This window comes from Spermophilus citellus (genome assembly GCF_964194105.1).
Source record: "Spermophilus citellus genome assembly, chromosome: 4".
Lineage (NCBI taxonomy): Eukaryota > Metazoa > Chordata > Mammalia > Rodentia > Sciuridae > Spermophilus > Spermophilus citellus.
Genome location: NC_138185.1, coordinates 24105234 through 24118877, shown reverse-complemented (window position 1 = coordinate 24118877; position 13644 = coordinate 24105234). Strand labels below are relative to the sequence as shown.

Below are 13644 nucleotides of genomic sequence, written 5' to 3'. Positions count from 1 at the left end.
TTTGTAGTTCTCCTGGAAGAGGCAGCCGCCCTGCAATCGGTGCGCGGAGTCTGAGTGATCCCAGCCTAGAGATTCGGTTTCTTGTTGTGACTATTGCCTGAGCCTTTCGGAGAGTTCGGTATTGCTCGTAGAGCTATGCTAGTCTGCTTGTAGAGTGAATTGGGGGCCATTTCTCCTGAGATAGGCAGGTAGGTGAGACAGTAATATGAACCCGTCGTGCTGTGTCCCCCTGTCCCTGAGGTATTCTAGTATTTGAGGAATTCTAAGTCGGAACTGGAGACGCGCGCCTCACTAGAAGGTTTTACTTCGTGAGACATTTAACGTATTAACTTTTTACTTGGAAGACAGGAAACCGAAAGCCTTCTCCCCCTGCCTCTCCAGAGGTGGAGTGAGGAAAGAAGGCGTTCCCTGAGGAGAAACGGACCGGCGAGAGAGGCTCCGGAAGCCTCAAAACAGCCATGCCTCGCTTAATGACAGATACATGTGGAGAAGTGTGTGATTCGGCAATTTCCTCGTCGTGGAACATCATCACACAACGAAATGGGCTACAATGTCCCTGTGGGACCACCACCGTGTGTCTCGTCGGTCCTGGACAGAACTTCGTTCGGTGGCGCAGAACTGTACTTGTTTATGAAGTCGCCGCTTGACTGCACAGGGTGCACCTGCAGTTCCCTTTGGGGCATAATAGTTAACTAACATTTAGGGCGATCTCACTACTGTCGGTGCTCTCCAGATCACCCAGAACTCCTCTGGGGCTGGACAAATTGGGTTTATTGACTCCTTGCAAGGAGGGAGGCACCTGTAGGAAACAGCAGGACATCTCAGGGACAGTGTTAGAAAGGATTTACAGTTTGGGCTTCTCAGATAATTTGTGGGAGAGTTCAGGAGGCTAGGCTTCTCTCCGAATCAGATGTTTATCAGAAGGTGGGTGTAATTCTGTGACTGGGTATTTTAATGATTCTTCCATAAAAGGAGAAGATCCGGGTGAGACTAAAGCTCTGATTGGTGAAGAAGCAATTCTCCTTCATATGACAGATGATAAGGGAATATTTAGTCATTTTTTGTGGCTGAAACAAGGCTTTTTTGTTTGTATTCAAATATGATTACAGAGTGGGATTTTTTTTGTTTTGTTTTGATTTGTTTGGATTCATTGTGATCATAGAGTAGCCTTGTCAGATGTTGGTGTCCTGTGAAATTATTTAACTCAACAGGTCAGCATATGCTAGGTGATGGTGCCAGCCTACCCCCCAACCCCACTATCGGGCTGATTTTTTCCTCATTATGTTCCATATTATGTAATATATGATCTCTGCTTTAGTTTCAAAACAACTGGTGTTTGATAATCAAATATTTAGTATAAATATTTAGCACTCCTCACTGTATACTTCTCTCTAAGCATAGCTGGTTCTTGCCTCCAAGGACCTACTAATTTAGTGAGATGGATATTTTACTAACTCTTTTTTCAGATTAGGAAACTACTTTTGTTGCATTGAATAATTAGTTTAAAGTCATATACAGTCAGCAAAACAGGATATCTGGGAATCCAAGTCCAGACAATCTGATACTGGTGACTGTCCCTTTATCACTTTAAGAATATGAATTCCTAAGGATCCTAAATTGCTGCCACTAAATCTCAGTTGTCATCTTCAGCTACTGATATCTTTACATATCACAGTTTCTCAACAGCAGTGCTATTGACATTTTGGACCAACAATTCTGTATTATGGGGTCATGGTCTATGCACTGTAGGACATTTGGCTGCATCTGTGGCTTCTATTCATGGATTCTAATAGGATCTCCCTCTACTAATAACAACCAAAAAATACCTCCACACATTGCCAAGTGTCCCCTGAAGGACAAAGTCATCTCTGGTTGAGAAGCACTGGCATATGCCTTTTATCTCTTCCTGGGTCTTTGGAATAAAACAAACATTTGAGACCTGACAATCCCCGAATAACTTTGAATGGGGAGGCCTTGAAGAGGAAACGAGGACACTGTGTACTAAGTTCTTGAAAAGTCTGTTCTAGGAAAATGAAGACAGAGACGGGAAAAACAAATCAAGTGGAAAATGCAAAGGGAGAACTGAGAAGGGATAAAGATGGAGAAAAGGAACTCAAGGAATGTAGCCTTACTTCACTCAGTTCACATTAGCAAAGTTATTTCACATTAACAAAAACACACTAAGGGAGTCCTAATGAGGCCTTATTTTACTTCTACTCCCTATTTGGAAAATGCTGGTATACTTAGCAAAGAGTCTTGATCAATTTGTGAAAGTATCTCTTTTTCTTTACAGCATGGTACCAGCTATAACCTCCTTGAACTGGCTACTTGAAAGAAGTCTTCCTTCAGCGATATCACTTCTTCCAAGGTAGTAGTTTATGTTCCAGGAAAAGTCAAGATTCCCTAGTGAGCTGGCCATTGTCACAAAGCTATGATAGCTAAGTTTTTTTTCAGGTTTTCTAAGAGCTACATTCTACTTAGCATTATCACAAATAATCACTTTTATTTTCATAACTTCTTTCATGTACGAATTTTACAAAGCATATGATGTTTATTAATTTTCATCTCATACCTGGGAAGGAAATCATTTTGATTTTCCTGTTTTATAGTTACAGAAGCCAAAATATGGAGTCCACAAAAAATAGTGATAAATCTGGAAACAGCCTACAGGGATCTTCACTCTGGATCATTCTTTATGTTTAGCACCACCCCAGATCTTCAACTACCTAATAGTAAGCTAAAGATGATAATACTTCAATTGAATGCTAAATTATGTTTAAAGCAAATATTTTATTGGCTTTAAAATATTCCATAGTCTCTTCATTTGACCTACAAAATAGCAGGCCTATAGAGACTTTGACTTAAAACAATAGTGACAGTACTTGAACTAGTACCCAGATCTCATGATTCTTAGTCTAGTACACTTTTCACTTGGTAATACTTAGCTTACAGAAAAAATAATTAATATAGAAACTCTAATACACATAGTAATCCAGACGTATCCAACCTTTTTTGAGTACTTCATTACATAGGGGTCTTAAAAAGTTAGCTTTAGGGCTGGGTCTGGGACTCAGCGGTAGAGCACTTGCCTAGCATGTGCAAGGCTCTGGGTTCGATCCTCAGCACCACATCTAAATAAATAAAATAAAGGTATTGTGTCCAGTTACAACTAAAAAACATATATATATATATTTTTTAAATTTAGCTTTAGTGAGGAAAAGAAAGTCATAGTAGGGTTGGGGTTGTGGCTCAGTGGTAGAGCACTTGACTAGCATGTGTGAGGCACTGGGTTCGATTCTCATAACCACATATAAATAAATAAATAGAAAAAAGGTCCGTTGACAACTAAAAAGTATTTAAAAAAAAAAGACATACTATTTATTAATGAAAAGCAACTAGTAACTACAAAATTAAATTTATATTTGGGTTGATGTAGTAGACTTCAGAAGGTGTAGTGAGTCTTCCCCTAAAGAAGTCTTATATAGGGTTAGCCTTTGAGAAATAGATTAATAGGAATAAATTCTTAATTATCAAATTTAGTGGGCTGGGGATGTGGCTCAAGCGGTAGCGCACTCGCCTGGCATGCGTGCGGCCCGGGTTCGATCCTCAGCACCACATACAAACAAAGATGTTGTGTCCGCCAATAACTAATAAATAAATAAATATTAAAAAAAAAATTTAGTGATATGTGAAAATGACTAAAATTGTCTTTAAAAATGTGTCACTGAGGAGATTCAGGAATCATCAATTCTAAGAAAGTTGCCCAGGAAATACTATATTTCATAGCATCATTATGTTAATAATTCCCAAATCTGTATTTCCAATCCTGACCTCTCCTCTAGTTCTAGCCTCACATAATGCCTACTTTGAATTTGGTTGTCTTACAGAGGTTTAAAAAGAATTTTATTATTTCCCACATTAAATTTTCCTCACATCAGTTAATGGCAATGTTCTCTGCTCAGTTGCTTGTATTAGAAACCCAGGAGTTACCCTCAATTCTTTCCTTTCCTTTACCTTTGTCCTCTTTCCTTTCCTTTACCGTTGTCCTCCAATCCATTATCGAGTATTAATAAATCTGAAATTCAAACAATTTATCTCTGTCTCCACTACCACTAGCCTAATCTAAGTGATTGTCATATTTTTCTTGGATACTGTAGTATTTTCCTTTTGTCCCTTCACAACACTTATCACAGTTTGTTTAATTTACTGATCTGCTATTTACTTGTGATTTTCTTAATCTTATATTACTACTAGACTATACAGAAATTCTTTGAAAATAGGTACACAGTCTGTCTTGTTCACTCTAATAATCCCAGCATCTAGAAGAGGACCTAGCTCATCATAGGAAATTAATAAATACTTTAGAATATTTGTTGAATTAATCAATGAAAATTTAATAGTCCAGAATTATAGCATGATTCTTATAGTGAAATAGTTGAAGTTGAGGCCTTTATTTAATCAAACCTGGTAAAATTGACTGAAATACCTATCATAATTAAAATCAATTGTATTATAGTATATTTGAAAGTGTGTATTGAAATTAAAACTATACACCTGGAATCCAGAAAGAGAGGAAACACTCAGGATTTGGCCATGTTTTCCATCCAGCATGTTCAGGATTGAGAAATTATGAACCCAAAGAACATTGTTAAGTTAGTTATTAGAAAGGTACACTTATTCTAGAGCATAGATCATTTCTTATGCTTTACCTGTGACCTGAATTAAATAGACCTTAATAACATCAACCTCCTTTTTTCTGATCATTCCCAAGTAGTGTTTTGATTATCAACTTAGATTTCTTGGTACCTTCATACTGGGAAAGAAATGATTTAGACAACAAACGTAAATATTCTAGTCACTGGAAAAATGCATTTCACATTAGAACATAATTCTGTGAGGACAGAAAATTAATCATTACAGTTACATTCTCGTTCTTTATAGAACTATGCTGAGCACAAAGCAGATTTTTTTTTTTTTGGTAGGTATTAGGGTTTGAACCCAGGGCACTTAATAACTGGGCCACATCCCCCCAAAGTAGATTCTTTATAAGTACTTGGTGAATGAATGAATGTGTATTAGTAAATTAGGATTATATTTTATACCACAGTCTCTTATGAATTTTTTTATTGTGAGTCAGTCTTCAAGTATGTGTTCTGTACTACATGCATTATGAAAATCAGATTTCTGATTTTGGAGGCCAAATATGAGATCCTGAACTCTGGTATTCCACCTAAAGGTCCTTGAGATTATTTGGTTAGCCAGTTGACCTCCTCCTTTGGTATCTTGTAACTCCAGTTCATCCTCCATTTAGCCCATAAAGTTTTTTAAATAAAAAGAAATCTAATTGTGTTGTTCTCCTGATTAAAAATCAATTAATTCTGTTACCTTCCGAATAATAGCTAGCCCAAGTCTCTCTCTATGTCCAGCTCCCCTTACAATTTTACTACCTATCTTTCTTACCGTTCCCCATTCACGGATGCTAAGTTCTAGCTGCACTGTATCCCTTAATATTTCATGAACATGCTGTGCTCCTTAATTTTTTCCATATTATTTCCGCTGGCTAGAATGTCTTTGCCTGCTTTTTCCATCTGATGAACTCCTATCATCCTTTAAAATCCAGCTAGATGTTACTTTTGAAGAAGGCTTTGATTTCATTCTTGTTTTCTCTCTACTACTCTATCACAGTCCTTACCATATCATGGGTAGCTGTCTTTGAGGTCATGGAGGGCAGGATCTGTGTCTTACTCAACTTTCTGTGCTTTTCCAACACCTAGCACATATTTGTGAAAGCAAAACCTATATGAGGTGAGAGATAGGAGCACTAATAACTAACTTGCCAACAGACTTAGCTTCTTGAGCACAGCCTCCTTCCCAAGGGAGGATGGGAAATTTCCCAGCTATATTCTGTTTGGAATAATAGAGTGTGAACACAGTCAGGAAAGAAATGTGTTTTACATATTCCCTTTATGATTCACTATAAAAGAAGGTAATAACATTCTTCTTGACATCAGCAGGCTCTCAAAGGAGTGATTCATTGTACCTTGTACATACTCAGTACTGTGGATTGTCACTGTTTTTAAAGATGTTTTGGATTCTCACTATTAATTGCTAATCTTTCCCCCTTGCTCTCGAAAGACATTGTAATATCAACACCACGCACAGTGCCTAATACTTATTAGGAGCTCAATAAATGTTTGTTGAAAGACTTATGAATTAATAAAACAAAAATGAAACTTTCCCCTGTCTCCTGTCAGATAATTTAAGCCTTCCCTCTTAAAATGTTTTTATATTCCAGTTCCTCTTTATAGCGTTTTCCTTTTTGTTGGGAAGGGGGGACTCGGTAATGAACTCAGGGGCACTCAACCACTGAGCCACATCCCCAGCCATATTTTGTATTTTATTTAGAGACAGGGTCTCACTGAGTTGCTTAGCACCTTACTTTTGCTGAGGCTGGCTTTGAACTTGCAATCCTCCTGCCTCAGCCTCGGGATTACAGGTGTATGCCAACATACCATATAGCCTTTTCCTTTTAAAAATATTTTTATTGGTGTGTAATAATTATACAGAATAATGAGTTTCATTGTGGCATATTTGTATATGCACATAACATAATTTGATCAGTTTCATTCCCCAGAACCTTCTCTTGCCCTCCCCTCCTTTCTCTCCCTGACTCCCTTCCTTTATCTTACTGATCTCCTTTCTATTTTCATGAGATCCCCTTTTTTTCTCTCCAGCTTTCAATTTTATGAGAGAAAACATGACCTTTGACTTTCTGAATCTGGCATATTTCACTTAAAAATGCTTTCCAATTCCATCCATTTTCTTGCAAATGATATAATTGCATTCTTTTTTAAATTTTTTTTGTAGTTGTAGATGGACAGAATGCCTTTATTTTAATGAAATTATATCTGAGCTACAGTCCCAGCCCAGATATAATTTCATCCTTATTTATGGTTTTATAACCTTTTATAATCAACTTAGCCTATTATAATATTACCCTTTTCTGTTGTCATTTAATACTTATTGGATAAATATTGGATAAACATTTAGCCTATGCTATTTTGCATTGTTGTTTATTTTTAAATGCATTTTCCTTTCTTCCAAGCAATTTTAAGATTCCTTTTAAAATTTTTTCTTCTTTTCCTGTTTTTTAAAATTTCTCAGGTTAGTGGCTTGGTGGTAGAGTGCTTGCCTAGCACATGTGAGGCACTGGGTTCCATCCTCAGCACCACATAAAAATAAATAAATAAAATAAAGTTAGGTCCATCTATAACTAAAGATATTTTTAAAAATTTCTCAGTTTAAAAATTCTTGAGAACAGAGGCCATATATTAAAAATGTGTCTCATACAGTGTCTTAAATCTGGTAGAATCTGGGCTGGGGTTATGGCTCAGTGGTAGAGCACTTGCCTAGCATGCATGAGACACAGCATCACATAAAAAACTAAATAAGCAAAATAAAGGTATTATGTCCATCTACAACTAAAAATATTTTTTTTAATGATAGTAGGGGGCCTGGGTTGTGGCTCAGTGGTAGCGTACTTGCCTGGCATGTGTGAGACACTGGGTTTAATTCTCAGCACCGCATAAAAATAAATAAAGGTCTATCAACAACTGAAAAAAATTTTTAAAAATCTAGTAGGATCTTTTTAAAAAAATGGACACAATATCTTTATTTTATTCATTAATATATATGCATTGCTGAGAATCGAACCCAGTGCCTCACACATGCTAGGCAAGCACACTACCACTGAGCCACAACCGCAGCCCTAGTAAGAGCTTAATATTATAAATTATTGGTGAAGTTACCCGGGGTTACTTAGTATCTTGGCATCTCAAAACCACAGTGAGATACCACCTTATGCTGATTAGAATGGCTACTGTAAAAACAAAAGCAAAAGATCCACGCACCAAAATATGACAGATGTTTTAAGGATGTGGAGAAATTGGAACCTTTGTGCACAGTTGGTGGGAATGTAAAATGGTACAACCATTGTGAAAAACAGCATGACAGTTCCTCAAAAAAATTTTTTTAGTTGTTGATAGACCTTTATTTTATTTATTCATATGTGGTGCTGAGAATTGAACCCAGTGCCTCACACATGCCAGGCAAGTGCGCTACTGCTGAGCCACAACCCCAGTCCACTCAAAAAATGTTAAATACAATAACCACATGATCCAACAATTCTACTTTTAGGTATATATTCAAGAGATTTGAAAACTGAGTATTTAAGAGGTATTTATTTGTACACCCAAGTTCATAGCAACATTATTCACAATAGCCAAGAAGTAGAAACAATCCAAGTGCTCATTACCATATGGATAAGCAAAATGTGGTATATACATACAGTGGAATATCATTTAGCCTTAAAAAGGAAGGAAATTATGACAGATACTACACTATGGATAAAGCTTGAGGACATTATGCTAAGTGAAATAAGTAAGTCATAAAATGACAATATTATATTATCCCACTTGTACGAGGTACAATAGTGAAATTTATAGAAAAAGAAAGTAGAATGATGGTTGCCAAGGACTGGTAGCAGTAGTGAAAGGGATATTGTTGTTTAATGAGCACAGAATTTCAGCTTTGCAAGATTAAAAGAATTCTGGAAATTGGTTGCAAACAATGTAAATGTACTTAACTGTACACAACTTAAAAATGGTTAAAATGGTATGGTACATGTATTTTTCCACAATTTTCTTTTTAAAAGGATACTGAACAGGACTTCAAAAGGCCATGATTAGAGTTCTTGATTATTCCTTGACGACTAGTAAATCCTGAGCAAGTTTCTTCTTTACTCAGTGTCCCTGTTCCTTTATCTTTAATCAGGACAGTAAAGCCTGCCAACTCTGGGTGTGTATGAGACTCATAAAAAAACAAAACAATTCTTAGGACAATGTTTTGATTAGGACTTTTCCCAGTATTCCAGTGTCCCATGTCTCTTGATATTTATTACTAGTTTCGCGTCTTATTTCATAACAAAATGTTCTTGAAGATGCCTCAGCAATAGCTTGTTACCACCTCAAAGGATTTGTACGCTGAACCCTTTCAATTTGGGTTGTTCACCTTATAATTCGGCTCCAGGAAAGCAGCAAATAAACATCTTTTATGAGGCCTATTAATGATGTAAGATGCTAATTATCCATGTGGTTTAGCATTAACTGAGGAAATACAGCTCAAGATTTTCATGTTAATATATGGATGCTAGTCCAAAACTGGGGGCTAAAAGGGAATAATATCTGTTGAGTACCATTAAGTGTCAGGCCCACAGCACTGTCTCATTTGATATTCAGAGCAGACTTGTCAGGTTAATAATATTTTACCTATTTTATAAAAGGAGAAAATAAAGCTCAGAAAGGTGAAGTCAACAGGTTCAGATATGTATGATTCTGATATCCATACTTCTTCTACTATGTTATACTGCTCCTCAAAATATATTTGAGTATACTTATATAAAGTCTATGATAAATGATATGCATTTGATGTATATTTGTACATTTGTATCAATTATCTTTTTTCATCAAACAAGTAAAAGTGACTGTGTAGAGATGGTTATTATCATTTTGTAGATGAAGTAACAAGTGGTAAGAAAATTTAACATCAAGCAACTAATAAATAATAACAGAACTTGGACAGAGGTACTGCAGTTCTCAGACTCTTGCTTTTCTAAATCAACCTCATGGGAACAAAATTTTATCTCTGCATTTTCTGATTCTGATCTTTTTGGGGTTTTTTTGTAGCAAAGGATGAGCATCTTTTACTCTGGCTGTGCATGAACAGATTAAACATATGTGTTTATCCCTGTTCACATCCCCAAATCAGTAAAATGACGGGGAACAAATATTTTTTAAAGTTACTAGCCTATTAGGACAAAGAGAGTAAAAAAGAAGATAAGAGCCAATGGAGGACATCAACACATAGAAAACAGAAAGCCGTGGTTGAGCTGAGAAAACTGAGTTCTAAATGTTTTCAGAGGGATATACCAAGAACATACTAAGAAGAGACAAGCAGCTTCATATTGTAGAATACTAGAATGTCAGGAATTGGAGGGTGCAAATGTTTCAGAGACAGGGTTGATATGAAGGGTGGAAAAGAGGGGGATTGGCCAAAAGCCTTTATAGGAATAGGAAGTTAAACTATCAGTTTTCTTCCTCTATCCTACTTACTTTCCTTCCATTTCCCAATAGAACCCTGGACATTTTTCTGTGGAAAAAAAAAATCAACTAGAGAAGCGTCAGACTCTGAGATACCAGCGTGCTGAGGATAATAGCCAATGAAGCCAAGGTAGGAGGAAACTATGCAGAAAACAGAGATTAGACAAATTGTCTACATATTGAACAATGAAACTCACCCATACCCTCTTGCTATATTTTGCTCTAAGAAAGCTGATAGCAAGGATTATATTCCCCAGATAGGATATCAGAGATAATTTTAGTAGGAACTTAAAATTGAATAACCCCAGAGATAATTTCTATAGTTAATGATAGTTGAGGGTCCCTTAAAAAGCACCTGGATCCCCACTTTATTATCCTACATGGAAACTCACCAAGTGACAAATTCTTCTATTAACACAAAGCTTCCAAATAATTATTTGGTGACTCACTCTTAAATACAGAAGAGACAGCAAAGGATTACCAGATGCTTAATATATATCAAGAAAAATAACATCAAATAGAAATGGCAAAGAAAAAAGAAACCCAAGGAAACAGACAAGCAGAAGAATATTTTTTTAAAAAATAAGCATCCTCTGAGAGCTAGTAGAAAATAATTCATCCATAAGGTAAGGGCAAGATGCTCCAATAGAAACAGAGAATAAGTAATAGCTCTGGGAAATTACAAATGTAGTAGCAAAAATATATTTATTTTTAAATATATTCATTCAAGTCTTAATATATAAATTTGAGAAAATCTCTCAGAAAATAGAACAAAAGAGCAGAAATAGAAAACAAAAGAAGATAATGAGAGGGTTAATTCATAGGTCCAACATGAAATTAATCAGAATTCTAGAACTAGGGAATAAATGGAGGGAAGGAAATTATTAAAAAAACAACTGAGAACATGTCTGATAACTGAAGAACATGAGTTTCCAGACTGTCAGAGCCTGCTAAGTGCTCATGATAATGAAGAAAAAAAGATGACAACAACAAACACTATGACACATCATCATAAAATGTCAAAACACAAGAGATAAAGAGAAGATAAAAACAACTTGGTGGTTGGGGAAAAAGAAGGAGCAGGGAAAAGCAAATAGATTACCTGAAAAAAGAGTAGTTACTAAGAGTTACATATTTCTCACCAGTAATACTGGTGGCTAGAAGACAATGAAGCAATGCTTTCAAAATTGAGGGGAAATGATTTTCAACCTAGAACTCTGCTAAGCTATATTATCAATCAAATATGAGGGATGAATAAAGATCTTTTTAGGCATGCATTGATAAAAAATTTGCCTCCCTCACATACACATAATTTCTCTCAGGAAGCCACTAAAGGATGTGATCTACTAAAATAAGGTTTTAAAAGACGTAGGTTTTAGGGAACACATCAATGTCAGAAAGAAGCAAAAGAAGTTCCAACATGAAAGCTCTACAGTCAGCCTAGCAAGGGACAGACAAATTGGAAGATGGAGTACTCTGGGGGTTGGAGGGCGCGTTCCAGTGAACCTGATAGAATGCCTGTCATATTTGTGTTGAAAATAGTTTAGGCATTTTTACATTTCTATTGGAGAATCTGGAAGAATTAGTGATGATGACATACAAAATCTGGCAAATAAAAAACTGAGGCAATTATTAATTTCAAGAACAAAAAATTCTATAAGAAAGGAAATTTAATCACAATAATGACTAATGGATTCAGAGTAAACCATACTTGTAAAACCATCACAAGATTAACAGGAAACATTGATTTAATAAAAAAAATCTTTGATATTAGATCTTATTTAACATTTATAAATCAATAGAGCAATAGAAATGTTTTATTTGGTAAATATTGGTAAAAAATTAAAAGAAGAAAGTAAGGGGCTGAAGTTGTGGCTCAGCAGTAGACCGCTAACCTAGCACGTATGAGGCCCTGGATTCGATCTTCAGCACCACATAAAAATTAATTAATTAATTAATACAATGAAGGTATTATGTATAACTACAACTAAAAAATAAATATTTTTTTAAAAGAAGGAAGTAAAAGAGTTTTGGAGGGTGTTTCAGGTTTGGGGGAGATCACTGCTTTTGCCCCCACCTTTTAAAATTTGTGCATGCATTTTTGTGAGTAAGGTTATATGTGTATAGGTATGGTAAATATACTCCTGCTATTTTTTTGTTATGAACCTGGTAGTGCCATGGGTCTTGCCTTTCCTTTCCTTTCCTTTTCTTTCTCTTTCTTTTTTTCCTCTCTCTTTGTCCTCTTCCTCCTTCCTTTTTTTTTTAAATCATGTGACTTTGTAAAGTATTTACAATAAGGCTGGGATATAGCTCAATGGTAGAGTGCTTATCTAGCATATGACAGGCCATGGGTTCATTCCCCAGTGTGCAAAAAAAAAAGTTTGTACAAGTATTATCTTGATAAATATTTAAAATATCAGAGAGAGGCAGCAGGAGGAGAAGAATATCTTAAGTCTCCATCCAGACCATTAATTTAAAAAAATGATATAAATTTTCTTTAAAGAGAAATGGGGGTAGAATATTAGAAGTTTACAACCATAGATATCCAAGAACAATAAACCATAATTATGCCATTTTCTTTGAGAAATCACATTTAGTTTGGGGTGTCATAGGTGCTGTCATCCTTCCAAAATGAGAGAAACAAAATGCAATGTTAGAGTGCTGCTGTTTTCTGAGTTTTAATCATTCTTATTGGCTGAATGTGGGGGGGCTGTAGGAGAGAGAATTAAATAAATGTCATAGATATTACAAAATTTCAATGAGATGTTTTCCTCAAGGCAGTGTCATGAGACTGTCTTATATTTGGAATTGCACTAATTTAGGTTAAAGTCCTACTACTTATTGGCTCTGTGACCTTAGCTGTATTGTCTCTGGCCCTCCCATTTCTTGTGTTTGCCCCAAAAGCTAAATTGCAATTAATAATGTCCAAAAAGAACTCCTGTGTGCTAAATCCCTTTCAATAGCAAATACGCCCCAATGTACTCAACAAGGGATGATTATGTTTTCTCTATTAAACTATAAGAACTTTAAAAGTACCAACTATACCTTTGCCTCTGAAATTTCCCACGTATCATATCATATTCCTGTTGTCTGTTTCTCACAGGCATCAATTAAATGTTTCCAGAGATATATTGACTAGTATTTTGAGGAGAGTGATTGCCATTACATTTTTCCCTTTTAGAAATGACAAAAAGTTATATATGCCCCAGGAAAATTCTGTTTTTGTTGTTAAACTGATGATTGAGTTGGAGCTAAAAAAAAAAAAGTCTATTTCATCCCAAAGAAAGAATGTCTTAATGATTTGTATTTTTTATAAAATATTTTTATGTATATTTTTTAGTTGTAGATGAGCACACAGTATCTTTATTTATTTTTATGTGGTGCTGAGGATCGAACTCAGTGCTTCACGCATCAGAGGCAAGCGCTTTACCATTGAGCTACAGTCTCAGCCCCCAATGATTTGTATTTTTATTCAAAGTATAGACAG

The 13644-nt window shown here is 35.7% G+C and overlaps 1 long non-coding RNA gene across 3 annotated transcripts in view; it reads left to right on the top strand.

Annotated features, from left to right (window-relative positions):
- The first annotated feature begins 2 nt into the window (after positions 1-2).
- Positions 3-13644, top strand: part of LOC308647932 — a 180843-nt gene continuing 167201 nt past the window's right edge. For 2 of the 3 annotated variants that reach the window (XR_014021731.1, XR_014021732.1), the window contains exons 1-2: positions 3-188; positions 2610-2732. This is a non-coding gene — a long non-coding RNA (uncharacterized lncRNA). Of the gene's footprint in view, positions 189-2609; positions 2733-10190; positions 12218-13644 lie in introns of those variants that run through there. The other variant, XR_014021733.1, reaches the window with a different exon arrangement.